This window comes from Hordeum vulgare, chromosome 3H (assembly GCF_904849725.1).
Source record: "Hordeum vulgare subsp. vulgare chromosome 3H, MorexV3_pseudomolecules_assembly, whole genome shotgun sequence".
In the NCBI taxonomy this organism is placed as follows: domain Eukaryota; kingdom Viridiplantae; phylum Streptophyta; class Magnoliopsida; order Poales; family Poaceae; genus Hordeum; species Hordeum vulgare.
In genome coordinates this window covers 457,780,766-457,800,453 of record NC_058520.1, presented here as the reverse complement: position 1 = coordinate 457,800,453, position 19,688 = coordinate 457,780,766, and positions in this window count along the sequence as shown.

Below are 19,688 nucleotides of genomic sequence, written 5' to 3'. Positions count from 1 at the left end.
TCACCTATTATGTGTTATGACCCGGCAACCCCGGAGTGACAATAGCCAGAACCACTCCCGGAGATGACCATAGTATGAGGAGTTCTTGTATTCACCGTGTGTTAATGAGTTGGTATGGTTCTTTATTAAAAGGAGAACCATAATATCCCATAGTTTCCATTAGGACCCCGCTGCCACGGGAGGGATGGACAATACATGTCATGCAAGTTCTTTTCCCTAAGCACGTATGACTACATACAGAATACATGCCTACATTAGATTGACGAACGGGAGCTAGTTACATATCTCTCTGTGTTATAGCTGTTACATGATGAATCACATCCGTCACACTCATCCATCACCGATCCACTGCCTACGAGTCTTTTACTACTGGTTCTCGCTATGTTACTTTGCCTAGGCTTGTCCCTTGCTACAAAAGGGATTGTGCCACTTTGCTGCTGTTGTCACTACTGCTGTTACTTGTTACTTTGCTGCTGCTGTCACTACTGCTGTTACTTGTTACTCTGCTGCTACTGTTACTACTCCGTTGTTACTTGTTGCAAGACTTTGTTGGCAATAACATCCCGTCAACAAAGCTTTTTCTGGCACCGTTGCTATCGTACTACCTTGCTACCGATACTTTGCTTGCAGACACTAATCTTTCAGGTGTGGTTGAATTGACAACTCAGCTGCTAATACTTGAGAATATTCTTTAGCTTCCCCTTGTGAGCGAATCAATAAATTTGGGTTGAATACTCTACCCTCGAAAACTGCTGCGATCCCATATGCTTGTGGGACATCAAGGCTTTTTCTGGCACCGTTGCCGGGGAAGCACAACTATATTCTCTGAGTCACTTGGGATTTTTGTCTGCTGATCACTATGAGGAATCTGAAAGATCCAAGAACTAAAATCCTACCTTCCACTACGAGGAGAGGTAAGGAACTGCCATCTAGCTCTGCACTTGATTCACCTTCAGTTTTGAGTAAGTTTGCGACTTTGCCTCCTGCTAGAAATCTTGATATGTCGCCTATGCCTGATGATGCTATGCTAGATACTCTGCCTGATGATGCTATGCTAGATACTATGCCTGATGATGCTATGCCTGATACTGCTTTGCCACTTGGTGCCCTTGATGCACAAATTGCTAGAGTTGCTGCTAGATGTGATGTTACTTCTGAAACTGCTGATACTATTGAAGTAGAACCTGCTATTTTGCTTGCTAGAACTAGCTCTCCTATGCCTGAATTGTCTGTTATGCGTGATACGCGCTATGTTATTGAGGGAGAGCTAGCTGAGGATTTTCTTGCGTGTAAGGATAGCTATGATGTTGAGAAACTTGTGCGCAAGTGGAAAGAAAAATCTCTGAACGCTAGGATGAAATACGACCCGAAGTTTGCCACTTTGCCTATCTTTGTGACAGATAAGGATTATGAATTCTCTGTCGACCCTGAGTTAATCACTCTAGTCGAATCTGATCCCTTTCACGGTTATGAGTCTGAAACGGTTGTAGCCCACCTTACCAAACTGCACGATATAGCCACCCTATTCACTAGTGAGGAAAAGATCTGCCACTACTATATGCTCAAGCTGTTTCCTTTCTCGCTAAAGGATGATGCTAAGACCTGGTTCACTTCTCTTGCTCCTGGTTGTGTGCGTAGCCCCGAGGATATGGTCTACTACTTCTCTCAGAAATATTTTCCTGCCCATAAGAAGCAAGCTTCCTTGTGGGAAATATACAACTTTACTCAAGCTGAAGAAGAGAGTCTCCCACAAGCTTGGGGGAGGCTCATCCAGCTACTGAATGCTTTGCCTGATCACCCTCTTGAGAAGAATGAAATACTTGATATCTTCTATAATGGACTTACCGATGCTTCCAAAGAACACCTAGATAGTTGTGTCGGTAGTGTTTTTAGGGAACGAACCGTAGAACAAGCTGAGATTCTACTGAATAACATCTTGTGCAATGAGAATGCTTGGACTCTTCCCGAACCACCTCCTAAGCCAACTCCGAAGAAAAGAGGTATTCTATTCCTCAGTCCTAAAGATATGCAAGAAGCTAAGAAATCTATGCGAGAGAAAGGCATTAAATCTGAAGATGTCAAAAATCTACCACCTATCGAAGAGATCCATGGTCTCGATAACCCGATACAGGTAGTAGAAGTAAATTCTCTGCGTAGGTTTGATGAGAGTGATATTCCTTTTGATAAACCTGCTAGCCTATGCCTCTATGGTTTCAATGAGTTTCAATGATTATGTTAGCAGACAATTGGAAAAGAATGCTCGTATGCTTAGTCATTTAAGTGCTTGTGTGGACACAAATGTCAATGATCTTAAGCTTCTGAGTAAACATGCCTCTATGGTTACTACTCAGGTAGAACAAGTGCTTAAAGCTCAGAATGACTTGCTCAATGAGTTGAATGACAATTCCGTCAGAGTCGTTACTAGAGGCGGTAGAATGACCCAGGAACCTCTATATCCTGAGGGTCATCCGAAGAGAATTGAACAAGATTCTCAAGGAGTTAGCACTGATGCACCTAGTCATCCTAGAAAGAAGAAGAAAGATGATAGGAACCTGCACGCTAGTAACCCTGTTGCTGCTACACCTGAGAGTCCAAACGATGCCTCTATCTCTGATGCTGAAACACAATCTGGTGATGAACATGAGCCTAATGATAATATCAATAGTGATGTTCATGAAGATGCTCAACCTAGCAATGAAAAGGATGTGGAGATTGAACCTGATCTTGATAACCCACGGCCTAAGACTAGAAGATATGATAAGAATGACTTCACTGCTAGGAAGCACGGTAAAGAAAGGGAACCATGGGTTGAGAAACCTATGTCCTTTCCTCCCAAACCATCCAAGAAAAAGGATGATGAGGATTTTGAGCGCTTCGTTGAGATGATCAGACCCGTCTTTCTGCAGATGTGTTTGATAGATATGCTCAAGATGTCTCCGTATGCTAAGTACATGAAAGATATTGTGACTAATAAGCGGAGGATACCTGATCTTGAGATCTCCTCCATGCTTGCCAATTACACTTTTAAGGGTGGAACTCCGAAGAAACTAGGTGATCTCGGTTGGCCCACTATACCTTGCTCCATTAAAGGCAACTACGTTAGAACTGCTTTATGCGACCTTGGAGCCGGTGTTAGTGTTATGCCTCTCTCTCTTTATCGTAGGCTTGAACTGGATAAATTGACACCCACTCAAATCTCTCTGCAAATGGCCGAAAAATCAACTGCTTTCCCTATCGGCATTTGCGAGGATGTGCCTGTTGTGGTTGCTAACACCACTATCTTAACAGACTTTGTTATCTTGGATATTCCTGAGGACGATGCCATGGCTGTCATCCTAGGAAGACCCTTTTTAAACACTGCAGGGGCTGTTATAGATTGCAACAAAGGCAGTGTCACTTTCCATGTCAATGGTAATGAGCATGCGGTGCACTTTCTGAAGAAACAATATCGAGTACATTGCATCAATGCTATCGAAAAAACTTCATCGATTCTTATTGGAACCTTTGAATGCCCTATTCCTCGTGTCAAGATGAAATATGATTTGCTTGTTGGGGAGATACACATCCCCATTGAGGTGACCTAGTGACTATTCAAAAATTCTCTGTCTTCTTTTGCGATTCGAGAAAATTTTGTTGAGGGGATTTGATCAACCCCATTGACGGATTTCTTTCGATGACCGTGAGATGGATGAATCGAGGAGTCACAAACCTCTGTTCCAAGCTTTCACTTTAGGTTGCTTAGAAGAAAAATGATAGATTTAGTTTAGTTTTCCCTGTTTTCTGTCTTAGCGCCCGATAGAAAAGTACCCCAGAGCTGGTTATTTCCCTCCTTGGGAGTAGACCAACTTAGGCCAAAAGCCTAAGCTTGGGGGAGTACGTGTTCTCACCGACTTTACATTCTTGCTTATGCTTTCACTTTGTTAGCCGGTGTTCACACTTTGCCACTATATCATCCATGCTAGTTTATTTTCTTTTTCTCGTTTTCTTTTCGTGTGTCTGTCTAGTTGAGAAAACCCAAAAAGATTTTCTTTTCTTATTTTGCTTGTTGGGAGCTTTCCCGTGTAGATAGTTTTCTTTTTTTGGGGTCAAGGTAGAAGATATTGGTTACAATGTTTAGTGGCTCTTGCATGCATACCTGTTTAGTTTTCAAAGAGCCATATTACTTTGTCTTCTCCTTTGTGTTTGCCTGTAGATTCCAGCTTTAGTCCAATGCACGAGCACGCTTATTATTGTTCACATCATTCGGTCGTGCAAGTGAAAGGCAATAATGACGATATATGATGAAGTGACTGAGCCTAGAAAAGTTGGTATGAAGTCGATCTATTTTGTTTTTGTAAATATGACTAGCTCATTGTTCCTAGTTCAGCTTTCTTGTGAGAGAAACATGTTTGCAATGACAACTTAGAGATCATAGTTGCTTATGCCATGCTTAATTAGCTAGGAGCTTATAATGGTTTGTCTTGGTTGCCAACATGAATGTTGAGATGACTATGATGTAGTATGATAGGATGGTATACTCCTTTGAATGTTTCAAGTGGCTTGACTTGGCGCATGTTTACGCATGTAGTTGAAACAAAATCAACATAGCCTCTATGATGTTCATGTTCATGGTGATTTATGTCCTACTCATGCTTGCACTCAATGTTAGTTAATCTCAATGCATTTTGATGACTGTTGTCACTCTCTAGTTGGTCGCTTCCTAGTCTTTTGCTAGCCTTTACATGTACTAAGCGGGAATAATGCTTGTGCATCCACTTACATAAACCCAAAGTTGTGCCATATGAGTCCACCATACCTACCTATGTGCGGTATCTACCTGCCGTTCCAAGTAAATTTGCATGTGCCATTCTCTAAATCTTCAAGAAATAATCTGTTTTGCATGCTCGAACCGCTCATGTGGTGACAGGGGGCTATTGGTATCTTCCATGCTAGGCGTGTTATCCTCGATATGTGTTTATTCACTATCATTCACGAGAAAGGGGCCGGTAATTGGAATTCCCAGTTCCATGCTCAAATCGAAAAGATAATTGCAAACAAAACTCCCCGAGGATTGTTGTTGGTATGGACGGTACCCGAGGATTCGGCTAGCCGTGGAGTGTGATTGATTGGTGGTGGGGGAGTCAAAACTTTACTTTTCTGTTTGGGAACCACCTATAGCATGTGTAGCGTGGAAGATGTTGAGAACTCCAAGTCATTGCGTTGACAATGAAAGCATGCCACCCAAAATTATTATCTCTGTTTTTAAAGCTTGAGCTATGGCACCTCTGCAAATCAATGCTTCCCTCTGCAAAGGGCATGTCTATTTATGTTCATCTTGAGTCATCCTCCTCTTACAAAAGCACCAATTAGAGAGCACCTCTGTCATTTTTATGCTTTGCTTTTAACTGTGTTGAGTATGACTATGACTGGATCTTCATTGCCTTGAATTACAATGTTTAGTCAGCCCTTGGTCTTTGAAGGTGCTCTGCATTTATGTTTTGCGGTCTCAGAAAGAGCTAGCGATATACCATCTATTCGTACTCCTTCATGTTGTTTTGGTTGAAGTGTCGACACTTGAGGCTTATTATTATTTGCTCGCTAGTTGATTATGCCATTGATATGAGTTTACCGTGAGACCTAGATGTCATTTGCTTATGTGGTTTGATTGTGATGTTGCTGAAATTCTGGTTATGAGTTAGATATAGTTGCAACAACAAGATCAAATAGAGTTCGTCAAAGTTTTTCTTTTGTCTCTCTCAGTTTGTCAACTGAGTTGCCTAAGGACAAGCAAGGCTTTAAGCTTGGGGGAGTTGATACGTCTCCGTCGTATCTACTTTTCCAAACTCTTTTGCCCTTGTTGGACTTGTTTTACCTTTCTCGAGCGTCTTGTGCGAGGGATTCCGAGGATCCTTTGGGTTATTGATACGTCTCCGTCGTATCTACTTTTCCGAACTCTTTTGCCCTTGTTTTGGACTCTAATTTGCATGATTTGAATGGAACTAACCCGGACAGACGCTGTTTTCAGCAGAATTGCCATGGTGTTGTTTTGTGCAGAAATAAAAGTTCTCGGAATGTCCTGAAAATTTATGGAGATTTTTTTTGGAATAAAAGAAAAATACCTGCGCAAAGATCCACCCGAGGAGGCATGCCAGTGGGCCACAAGCCCACAGGTCGCGGCCACCCCCTATGGCCGCGCCATGCAGGCTTGTGGGGCCCACGTGGCACCACCGCCCCCAAACTCAGCTCTATATCTTCCGTTTCACTTGGAAAAAAATCAGAGAGAAGGTTTCATCGTGTTTTGCGATACGGAGGCGCCGCCACATCCTGTTCTTCATCTGGAGGACATATCTGGAGTCCGTTTCGGGCTCCGGAGAGGGGAAATCGTCGCCATCGTCATCATCAACCTTTCTCCATCGACGATTCCATGATGCTCTTCATCGTTTGTGAGTAATCTCATCGTAGGCTTGCTGGACGGTGATGAGTTGGATGAGATCTGTCATGTAATCGAGTTAGTTCTTGACGGGGATTGATCCCTAGTATCCACCATGTTCTAGATTGATGTTGCTACTACTTGGCTATGCTTAATGCTTGTCACTAGGGCCCGAGTGCCATGATTTAAGATCTGAACCTATTACGTTATCACCAATATATGTGTGTTTTAGATCCAATCTTGCAAGTTGTAGTCACCTACTATGTGTTATGACCCGGCAACCCCGGAGTGACAATAGCCGGAACCACTCCCGCAGATGACCATAGTATGAGGAGTTCATGTATTCACCGCGTATTAATGCGTTGGTCCGGTTCTTTATGAAAAGGATAACCTTAATATCCCATAGTTTCCATTAGGACCCCGCTGCCACGGGAGGGATGGACAATAGATGTCATGCAAGTTCTTTTCCCTAAGCACGTATGACTACATACAGAATACATGCCTACATTAGATTGACGAACGGGAGCTAGTTACATATCTCTCCGTGTTATAGCTGTTACATGACGAATCACATCCGTCACACTCATCCATCACCGATGCACTGCCTACGAGTCTTTTACTACTGGTTCTCGCTACGTTACTTTGCCTAGGCTTGTCCCTTGCTACAAAAGGGATTGGGCCACTTTGCTGCTGCTGTCACTACTGCTGTTACTTGTTACTTTGTTGCTGCTGTCACTACTGCTGTTACTTGTTACTCTGCTGCTGCTGTTACTACTCAAGACTTTGTTGGCAATAACATCCCGTCAACAAGGCTTTTTCTCGCACCGTTGCTATCGTACTACCTTGCTACTCATACTTTGCTTGCACACACTAATCTTTCAGGTGTGGTTGAATTGACAACTCAGCTGCTAATACTTGAGAATATTTTTTAGCTTCCCGTTGTGAGTGAATCAATAAATTTGGGTTGAATACTCTACCCTGAAAAACTGCTGCGATCCCATACGCTTGTGGGACATCCGTTATCTCGAGGTTGATGTTTTCCAATAGGAACCCGAGGATATCACGGGTTTTCGCTGATCGAGGTCATTCCATTGCAGCATGTGGTAGTTTGTGATGGACTAGTTGGAGCACCCCTGCAGGGTTAAATCTTTCGGAAAGCCGTGCCCGCGGTTATGTGGCAACGTGGAAACTTTGTTTAACATCCGGTTCTAGATAACTTGAAGTTAACTTAATTAAAACTTTCCTACTGAGTGCGTAACCGTGACTGTCTCTTTCGTGAGCTTCTTCTCCGATTGAGGACATGATGGGGTTATGTCTGACATAAGTAGGTGTTCAGGATCATTAATTTGATCATCAGTAGTTCACGTCTATTATGCGTATATTATCCCCCTCTTTATTCTTGTACTCGTAAGTTAGCCACCAAATAAATGCTTAGCCGCTGCTGCAACCTCACCACTTAACCATACCTCACCTATTAAGCTTTGCTAGTCTTGATACCTTTGGAAATGAGATTGCTGAGTCCCTTGTGGCTCATAGATTACTACAACACGAGTTGCAGGTACAGGTAAAGTGCTATTAAGACCTGAGCGCGATGATTGTTCATTTGGAGTTTCTTCTTCTTCTTCTTCGATCTAGGATGGGTTCCAGGCCGGCAGCCTGGGATAGCAAGGATGGACGTTGTTCTTTTATTATTTGTTTTCGTCCATAGTCGAACCCTGCTCTTCTTCATGACGTTCGCATGTATTGTACTGATGTGACTCTGATGTAGCTTGTGGGGAGTGTAATCCAATTCCATATACTCATATTTTCAGTACATGTACTTGTAACAATATCCATTCATGCGAAACGATGAGATGCGCTTCTAACCCTGTCGAGACCGTCGTGCCAAAATAAGGATAGGGTCACATCTTGGGCGTTACAAGTTGGTATCAGAGCAGTACTGACCTAGGAGCCCCCTTGATTGACCGAACTTCGCCGAGTTGGGTCTAGTGAAAAATTGCTTTGAGTCTAGCTATATATCAGAGAGTAGGATTCTTTTTCTCCTCTTCTATTCTCTGGTGACGAATCTTGACGTAATAATTTTAATTCTACTCCTCTTCTCACTCAAAATTATTTTAGGATCACGCGGATATTTTTGGAATCTATATGATGCCAATGTGATGGAGTTCTGTCTTGGTGGCTCCTGTCTGACTTGATTTCTTTTGAGGAGTTGAGCTCGAGGGGATTTTTGAGCACATCGTTATCGTTCAGATTTTTTTAGTATCTCGGGATGAAGGATGTTTGAAATTGCTTCAATACTAGTAGTGGAGAGAGGAGTCCAGCTTCCCCAGTACTGGTGCAGATAGGTCCGAATGTATCGCCATACTTAGTATCGTTGTGATTACGAGTGTTTGAGATAGATGAGGTTCTGAGATTCTGGTTATGTGTTGACGGATGTGATACACTGGACGTGTTAGTATATGAGTTGAGTGAAATTTCTCCATTTTATTCGTGGACCAGATTACATGACCAGAAATTTCAGGAGTTCTTAGGTGGGAATTCAAGTAGTCACTTATAGGACAATCTTCCAACAGATGCATGATGTGAGGTTGGGGTTCGACATCTAGTGGATTCGTTTGTTCACGGTCGTTTTACAGTGGTTCTCATTATGTCTTAAAGAGTCCTTGTAGCTTGCTACGACTCGGGGACGCTTCGTATGTCGTGTGCACTGCCTTGTACATGATGGCTACTGTAGGATAGAGCCCCGTGCGAGCCTCATCCATGAAAATATTGAGCTAAATCTCTCTCATGAGTTTGTTCTGGATTGTGTCGCAAGCCTCATCCTTTTTTTTGTTGGAGTATGTGAATTCGAGTTGCTTCGATGTCAAGTGGCGAATTCATATCTTTCGAACAGGTATTCTTGTATTTTTGTGGGAATGCAAATTGTTTTGCTCAATAAAATTGTCAAATCAATTCTTTTTCAACCGGAGTCGTCTTATCAAATTTTTTCATACGGTGTGCTTCTCTTCAAGTCAATTCAATCCTCTCAAATTTTGGAAGATCAATATCTCATTTCTTTTCGGAGTTCGTCCCATCTGTCCCAAGTTGTCTTTGTTTTTTCCCGCCCTCCCACCCCCTTTCCTCCAGTGATTTAATTATCATCCAAGTATCTTTCTTTCATTATTGCATCTGCTATCTTCTTTTATTCCCGTTGTATCCGTTGATTCTTGATGAAGATTCTCAGGAGTTTCGAGTTCATCATTTTGCATTCTTGTTCTCTTTTCCGGTGGATTCAATTCAAGTTAGAGGTGTTTGATCTTTCATTAGTTCAAAGCTTTCCAATGTTGAAATTCTTATTCAAGTCTCTCTTGTTTATTCTTCAATCTCTTTCTACCTGGAGTGTTGAAGATATCTCATATTGTTCTTGTTTTCAATCCTTTCAATTATTTCGAGGTGCTCAACCTTATGAAGTTTTTATTTATACCGGTGGAATATCTCTTGCTTAGAAATCTTTTCAACGGTGGTTTCTTTGAGTGGGCCCTAACCTACAGGTTCCTTCCGAGGATCTTTCCTGGCTCTTCTATTTTTTCGGAGATCTTTAACTCTTTTCAGTTATGATGTAAGTATGAATCTCATCAGTCATATTCCTTCTCCAAGATCGCTTCAAATTTATTTTCATCATTGGCTCAACCATTAATTTTTCTTATTCCGGAGTGCCTTGGTTATTCTTGGAGGTGTTCTCCTCGTCAGTTTCAACTTGGAAGACCGAAGAAGTGGTTCTCTCATATTTTGGTCCATTCTTTGAAGATTCATCATTTTAGCTTTGTGTTATCGTCTTGAATTGATCTCGATCATGAGAAATTCCTTCCATGTCTATCCGTTGCATTTCAAGATGTGTTTTCATTCTCGATCCTCCAAAGGCATCATTTCAGAAGATTTCTTCATTCTCAGCTTTCAACTTTCGTTCTCAAATTCTTCTCAATTGTGTCTCTTCGTTCGCCTCTCAATTATTCTGGTGCCTCATTCAAGTTTTCTATTAGGCGGCTCAAGATCTCTTCATTCTCAAGGTGTTCTTCAAGATTCTTGTGGTATCAGTCGTCATGTTCTTCTTCGGTCTTTCTTTCCAAGATCTAGTTTCTATTCTTTGTAACGGAGGTTTTGTGATGTTGCTTTCTTCAATCTATCATTTTTTCTTTTCAAGATCATATTGTTTCCTTGTTTATCAATTTAGTTTGTTTGTTGTGAATCTTGTCTAGCTCTTTCTACCTTATATAATTTTTTCCCTCTTTTCCTACCGAAGTGCTGCCGATATTTTGTGTGAATTCTTGCCTATTTCTCATATCACTCTTCATCTCTTTGCAACCTTCAAGGATCGTTGAGTTCACTTGTTTCTCAAAGAAGCGACTAAGTTTTACTTCTTGCTCTTTCTCATCCTCTCCCCCTTTCATTCTAAGATCTCGAGGCGAGATCTCTTGTTAGTGTAGGAGAGTTGTGACAGCCCGAGGCCGACGCTCGAGAAGATTCCCCTTTTATTCTATTGTCGTCGTGTTGATAGTTTGTCTGTCGCATTCATCATCGCATCATGCGCATCATCTGCATTGCATTAGTACTCCGTTGCCGCTAGTTTTTAAAACATGCATCCGTTATCAACGAAGAGATCATGAGCCACTTGAGAGAAAAACTAGTACAAGGCACCAGAATAAACGAGAGACGAACGAAGAGACAACAATTAAGAAGAATCGAGGATGAAAGCTGAAAGCTGAGAACGAAGAATCTTCTAAAATGATGGCCTTCGGAGGATCGAGAAATAAAAACAACTCAAAGAAGCACCGGAGAGCGAGAAATGGATTACTCATGATTGGAACAAATGAGAGGATACACGAAGCTGAGATGACAGTCTTCACAAGAATGGAACAAGACTGAGAGAAACACTCCTTCGAATCTGCAAGCTGAGAATGATGACGAGAACAACACCACCAAAAATTAATGAGACACTCCGGGATAAAGAAGAATGAAAGGTTGAACCAATATGAGAATTAATCCGAATAGATCTTTGAGAAGGGATATGACTGATGAAATTCATACTTACGTCATAGTTGAAAAGAATTAGAGATCTTCGGGAAAATATTAGAAGAGCCAGGAAAGATCCTGGAAAAGAACCTCTGGGTTATGGGCTCACTCAAAGAAACCACCATGAAAAGATTGCTTAGAAGAGAGATATTGCACCGGTATGAAGAGAACTAGATGAGGTTGAGCACCTCGAAATAATTAAAAGAATTGAAAACACGAAACTCAAAGATGTCTTCACCACTCCGGACAGAAAAGAGAGAAATGATAACAACATAGGCTGATAAGAATCTCCAACATAGGAAAGAATTACAAGGACGAAAAGGATATGATGGCACGGACAACTAAATTGAATTCACCGGAAAAATAACAAGACTGAATAAGGATGAACATGAAGCTCCTGAGAATCTTCACAATGATTCACCGGGTAAGAGAGAAAAGAACAAACAGCGGAAGCACGATGAAAAGAAAAATCTTGGATGAAAATAGAATCACTGAGAAAAAGGGCGGGAGGGTGGGGAAAAACAAAGACAACTTGGGACAGATGAGACAAACTCCGGTAAGAATTGAGAGAATGATCTTGCAAAATTGGAGAGGATAGAATTACTTGAAGAGAAACACACCGGTTGAATGGAATTGATACGATGACTCCGGTTGAAAGGAATTGATAAGACAATTGATCGAGCAAAAGAATTAATACTCTCATAAAAATATGAGAACACCTCTTAGAAAAGATCAGAAATCACCACTTGACATCGAAGCAACACAAATTACCACATTCAACAAAACAAAGGGATGAGGCTTATGAAACAAGCCAGAACAAACTCATGAGAAAGATTTCGTCCGATATTTTCATGGACAGGAATCCACTAGATGTCGAACCCCAACCTAACATCATGCATTTGTTGAAAGATTGTCCTATAAGCAACTACTTGAATTCCCACCTATGAATTCCCGAAATATCTGGTCATGCAATCTGGTACACGGATACAAGGAGTAATAATCACACAACTCCTATACTAACCCGTCACCTGTATCACATCCGTCAACACACAACCAGAATCTCGGACCTACATCTACAACAGACCCTCGTGATCACAACGATACAAAGTATGGCAGTACTCCCGAAGAATCTGCACCATTACTGGGGACATCGGGGTTATCTCGCCACTACTAGTATTGAAGCAATTGCGAACATCCTTCGTCCTGAGATACTAAGAAATCTGAATGATAACGATGTGCTCGAGAATCCCGTGGAGCTCAACTCCCCTGAAACTCAAAGCAGACAGGAGGCACCAAGACAGAACTCCATCACATCGGCATCATATAGATTCCAAAAATATCCGCGTGATCCTAAAAAAATTGAGTGAGAAGAGGAGTAGAATTAAATTATTACGCCAAGATTCCTCACCAGAGCATAGAAGGAGAAAAAAGAATCCTACTCTCTGATATATAACTAGACTCAAAGCAATTTTTCACTAGACTCGACTCAGCCAAGTTCGATCAATCAAGGGGGGCTCCTAGGTCGGTACTGCTCTGATACCAACTTGTCACGCCCAAGATGCGACCCTATCCTCAATTTGGCACGAAGGCCTCGTCAGGGATAGAAGCGCAACTCGTCGTGTCGCAAGAATGGATATCGTTACAAGTACATGTACTGAAAGGAAGAGATATATATATAGAGTTGGCTTACACTCGCCACAAGCTACATCAGAGTCACATTAGTACATTACATAATCATCAAGAGTAAGAGCAGGGTCCGACTATGGACGAAAAGAAGCGAGAAAAGAAGAACGACGTCCATCCTTGCTATCCCAGGCTGCCGGCCTGGAACCCATCCTAGATCGATGAAGAAGAAGAAGATGAAGCAACTCCAAATTAACAATCAACGCGCTCGCGTCAAGTAACCTTTACCTGTACCTGCAACTGGTGTTGTAGTAATCTGTGAGCCACAGGGGACTCAACAATCTCATTTCCAAAGGTATCAAGACTAGCAAAGCTTTTTAGGTGAGGTAAGGTTAAGTGGTGAGGTTGCAGCAGCGGCTAAGCATATTTTTGGGTGGCTAAACTTACGAGTTCAAGAAATAAGAGGGGGAAGATCTACGCATAATGGACGTGAACTACTGTCGATCAAATGAATGATCCTGAACACCTGCCTACGTCAGACATAACCCCACCGCGTCCTCGATCAGAGTAAGAACTCAGGAAAGAGACAGTCACGATTACGCACACAGTTGGCATATTTTAATTAAGTTAACTTCAAGTTATCTAGAACCAGTGTTGAACAAAGTTTCCACGTTGCCACATAACTGCGGGCACGGCTTTCCGAAAGATTTAACCCTACAGGGGTGCTCCAACTAGTGCATAACAAATTACCACAAGCCGCATAGAAATCCTCAATCACGAAGCTCGCGATCTCGTCGGATTCCCTAGTGGAAAACCTCAACTCTGAGATTACCCAAAGCATCACCGGAATCCTGATGCACAAGATATCTCGTCAAAGGTAAAACTAATCCAGCAAGGCCGCCCGGCGTGTCGACGATCCCGATAGGAGCCGCGTATCTCGTTCTCAGGACACGACGGATGGAAAAGCCTACAGGTACCAAACCTCGAGTTGCCCCGTGGTGGCCCGGCAGTCTGTCCTTTTTGGGACCAACACCATCAGCACTGGCCCCCCTGATTATGTAAAATTACTCCTCGGGTTCATGACGCCCTATGCATTTCAGTGTTAACAAAATTATTATGTTGGGCAAATGTAGAACCAATGTTGGGCCTTGCCAGACGAGCTTTAATCTAAAACGAATTATCAAGGGGGTCCCCATAACAACCCCGATCGTGTTAGGAGCGCTCATTTATGGAACATAACACCGGTAGCGGAAACTAAGGGGGCAAAGGTGGAACAAAACACCAGGCTGGAAAGGCCGAGCCTTCCACCTTTTACCAAGTATATAGGTGCATTAAATTAAATAGCATTTAATATGGTGATATAACAAGGAACCCATGTTATCACATGGAAGCAACTGCACCTGTAACTAGCAACGCTAACACATGGTTAAGCAAGCGGTAACATAGCCAATCAGTGGTTTGCTAGGTCGGACAGGTTGAAGGTTATCATGGCATGATTGAGAGGCTGATATTTAACATGTGGTAGGCAACGAGACATAATCGAAAGCATCGAAATAACTAGCATGGCAATGATAGTAATGGTATCTCGGGAAATGGTCATCTTGCCTGAGATTCCGCTTGGAAGAAGAATAACTCCGTGAAGTCGGCGAACCAACGTGGACGAACGGGTCCTCACATTCCGACACGCTTGCGGAACTCTATCGGAACGGAGCAAACCGTAAACAAACATCAACACAAATATTCACAACACGAAGCACAACATGATGCACAACCTAATATGATGCATGAGTAGACCAATGATACAAGGCATGGCATGGCAATTCACCTCACGCAAACTCTACACATTAAGTGAAGCTCGATATGCAACGGGTTGCATATCGACGAAACTCCACGATTAATCATTTAGTCCACTCCCAATTATTTACACGGCAATATTAAATGTTGTTAACATGGCAAGGGGTGAAGCGAGTGATCCTACATGGCATCCTAGTCGGTTAACACGTGGAGCATAGAACGGAGCTACGACACAAGAGGCATGCAACACACGATGTATATGCCATGAATGCGTCATGCATGCGAGTTTCAACACGGGCAAGAAGGGAAAGAAACATGTGTCTCCAGGGCGAGCGAGAGGGAACCATGGCGGCAAGACGGAAACGATCCCACGACAACTTTCCTATCCCGATAACTCGTCGAGATATCGTGCCAACGAATAGGGAGCGTGCGGGAACGGTAAATAAAGATGGGGTGATCCCGGTTACCGGGTTCCCATGTCTCGAGGCACAACAAAAGAGGGACAACGTGCAACGGGCAACATACGGTGCATACATACATTCAACTCATACATCACATTCGTTCGTTACACGACACGTCTCATCGGTATACCTTTGAAGCGTGCGAATCGAAGCGGATCGGTCGAAGCGGACGTCGTGGAGATCGTGGTCTTCGTGGAGGTCGAGGTACTCGGTCTCGTCGACGGTAGTCTTTCGCTCGGCGTCATGGCTCTCGGTCTTCGGCGTCGGTAGTCGATCACGTCTCCATCGATGTTCGGGGTTCGTCGAGGACGTCGTTGTGCTCGGCGAATTTGTCATCGACCCACGACAGGCGGGGATGGGCTATGCGGCGACGCAACATAAGCAAGCAACAACAATGTACCTAGCGTCGGCAGGCAAACTTAGCAGCAGCTAAGCTAGCTAGCAGCGGCAGCATCAAGAGCAACAGCTACACGCAAGCAAACTATAGCATCTACAACAACTAGCTAGCTAGCCAGGCAAGCAGCAGCTACAACTAGAAATGCTAGCAACAACAACTAGCACATCTAGCTACAACAAGCAGCAAGAACCTATTAGCAAGCAATCTACAGCAACTCTTGGCAAGCAGCTACGCGACATGCGTCAGCCGGCACAGCACTAGACAACGGCAATGCGGCAACAGCAACTCGGCAGCGACGGCAGCGGCTAGCACGGCAGCAGCAGCACAACAACAGCATCAGCACGTACCAGTTTCAGGCAACAACAGCACAAAACAGCAACATCAAAAGCAGGGACAGCAACAACGGCAACTAACGGCGACGAGCAGCGACAGGAACCAGCACCAATTATGGCACAACAACAGGCAACAAACGCATCGCAGCGGCAAACGGCAGCAGCAAACAGCAACTGCAGCGGTAAGGAGGCAAGAAGCATGCCGACAGCAACAGCGATGCAGCAACAGGCAGCAGCTCGGCAGAGAAACGCGCACGGGAACAAGGCGGCGCGGTGTGAGCTCGGGACGACGAGGCGAGCAACCGGCGTAGGGGCTCCTGTCGACGAAGGCCATGGCCAGGGCGACGCGGACGCCATGGGGCTCGCGCGAGCACGGTGCCTAGAGAGGAGGCGAGGCCGAGGGAGGCGAGGCCATGGAGGGGCGAGGGAGGCAGCGTAGGAACGACGGCTCGCGACGAGGGCGAGCAGGGCAAGAGCGACGGGGGGCGCAGAACAGCGGGGTCGAGGGACAGCTGAGGCCAGCGGCGCGGGGGACCTCCGGTGACATCCGGCAGGGGGACCCTCCATGCGCAGGCGGTGCGCGGCCATGGCAGCGGCCGCGCGAGCTCGCGAGGGCCGAGGCCGAGGAGAGCACGGCGGGCGGCTCGCGGGAGTCGGTGTAGACGGGCATGGCGGCCAGCTGTTGCGGGGCCTGGTGGCGCAGAGGAGAGGGCGAGGTAGGGACTTGCACGCGGGGCAGAGGGGATCAAACGGGGAGGTGCGAGGTCGCGAGGGAGACGAGGAGAGGACGACGACGCTCGGGAGGAAAGGGATCGAGCCGAGTGAGGCTCCTGCTCGCTAGGGTAGCGGGGTTAGGTGGGCCGGCCTGGACCTGGGAAGGCCGTAGCCGGGTGGGCTCCTCCCCCTATTGTTTTTTTAACATTTAAAACAGAAAAACTTAAACAAAGAAAACTTTTAACAAACTAAAATAAAAAAAATGCCTTTGCTCCTTTGAAAAAAATTAAACCCCAACTATATAAAAAAATAGATTGGGCGTTTTCAAAGAAGTAAAAATAAAACCCTTTTTAAGAATAACATAAAACCCTATTATTTAAAGAATAAAATAAAAACCCTTTAAAAGAGAATAGAAAAAGGGAGGGTTTTTAAAATAACTCACAAGGAGAAATAAAATTAAACCCAAGGGTTGCCCCCACATTTAATAAAAGGATTTTTAAAAGAAAACGCTTTTTTTAGAAGGGTTAAAACGGAAACTTTAGCAAACCGCAAAAACGAAATAAGAAGGGTGAGGGGGAGCTACTATCGCACTACGAATCGGTGATCACTCGAAGCACAACACTCAATACACCACACGAGACAAACGATGCAAGATGCCATGCATGATGCGACGATGCAAACTAAATGAATATGCAACAAATAAAACTAATCACACGACGGAAACACAAATAAAAAGGGGGAATCTTCTGGGCGTCGGTCTCGGGCTGTCACAACTCTCCTACACTACAAGAGGATCTCGCTCCGATATCCAAGAATGAAAGGGGGTGAGGATGAGAAAGACATGAGGTAAAACTTAGTCGCTTCTTTGACAATCCTTGAAAGTTGCAAAGCGATGAGGAATGATATGTGAAACAAGCAAGAATTCACGGAAAATTTCGGCAGCACTTCGGTAGGAAAATGGGACAAAAAATTCGATAAGAAGAGAGAATTAGACAATATTCAGAACAAACAAGTAAATAGAACAAGGGAACACCATGATCTTGATGGAACAACAAGATTGACCCAAAAGAGCAACATCACAATTCCTCCGGAACAAAAGAATGGGAACTAGCTCAAGCGGAAGTAGAGAATGAAGAAAAGAATGACAACTACTAACTCCAAGGAACTTGGCAAGCAGCCTTGTAGAAGAATTGAACGACGTTGTTGGCAAAACAACAATGAAAATAACAAGATAGTAGTGGGCTTATGGAAACCATCTCAACAATTATGAGGTGACAACCAACCACTAAAAGAAACAAGGATAGATGAAAGCAAAGATATCAAAACTTCTTACACCAAGAGGGTACCTTGAGAACTGGGATAAATGACAAGCACCATGATAGCACAATTCATAGGAAAAGCTTTAGGTGAAGTCTAAACCAAGATAGCTCAACGAAGAAATCATAGGTTGAAAAATATCTCATGATCAAAGAATTGGTGGGTTTAATTATCTCATTGTTGAAAGAAACACTCTTCGAGGCTCCTACACTAACAAGAATGCTATCATACCACCTCAAAGGATAAAGGAAGAACAATTGCACATATAAATGCAAGAGAAAGAATGCTTGAGGTACTCCAACAAGAATCCTGAAGAACACTTGAGAATGAATTGAAATCTTGATGAACCACCATGAAGGACCTCCGTATACAAATGAATGATGCAAAGATAACAAGGATGAAAGAATAAGATTATGACCTTGCCAAGATTTAGATGAAGCCTCACAAATAGATTCTTGAGAAAACTTGGAACTCCGGAAAAAGAAAAGATAATAACAGTTGAGAAAAAGGAATTGATATCATGAGCCACTCCGGAAGAAGAATTGAAATCATTTGATGAAACAACAATAAGAATTATGTTATGCTTATCCTTCACCAAATTAAATTGATGACAAGCAACGGATTTAGCATACAACTTATTCTTCTTGAAAGAATCTTGAAGACACAAAGAGATAAGCACCACTTGAGGCATAATTGAAGGAAGAACCGGTAAGAATTCATAGTTGAATGGAAAACCAAGAATCAATGGAGAAACATGAGAACGAAGAGATCATGAGCCACCTGAGAGAAAAACTAGAAGAAGGCACCAGAATAAACGAGAGACGAACGAAGAGACAACAATTAAGAAGAATCGAGGATGAAAGCTGAAAGCTGAGAACGAAGAATCTTCTAAAATGATGGCCTTCGGAGGATCGAGAAATAAAAACAACTCAAAGATGCACCGGATAGCGAGAAATGGATTACTCATGATTGGAACAAATGAGAGGATACACGAAGCTGAGATGACAATCTTCACAAGAATGGAACAAGACTGAGAGAAACACTCCTTCGAATCTGCAAGCTGAGAATGATGACGAGAACAACACCACCAAAAATTAATGAGACACTCCGGGATAAAGAAGAATGAAAGGTTTAACCAATATGAGAATTAATCCGAATAGATCTTTGAGAAGGGATATGACTGATGAAATTCATACTTACATCATAGTTGAAAAGAATTAGAGATCTTCGGGAAAATATTAGAAGAGCCAGGAAATATCCTGGAAAAGAACCTGTGGGTTATGGGCCCACTCAAAGAAACCACCATGAAAAGATTGCTTAGAAGAGAGATATTGCACCGGTATGAAGAGAACTAGATGAGGTTGAGCACCTCGAAATAATTAAAAGAATTGAAAACACGAAACTCAGAGATGTCTTCACCACTCCGGACAAAAAATAGAGAAATGAAAACAAAATAGGCTGATAAGAATCTCCAACCTAGGAAAGAATTACAAGGACGAAAAGGATATGATGACACGGACAACTAAATTGAATTCACCGGAAAAATAACAAGACTGAATAAGGATGAACATGAAGCTCCTGAGAATCTTCAC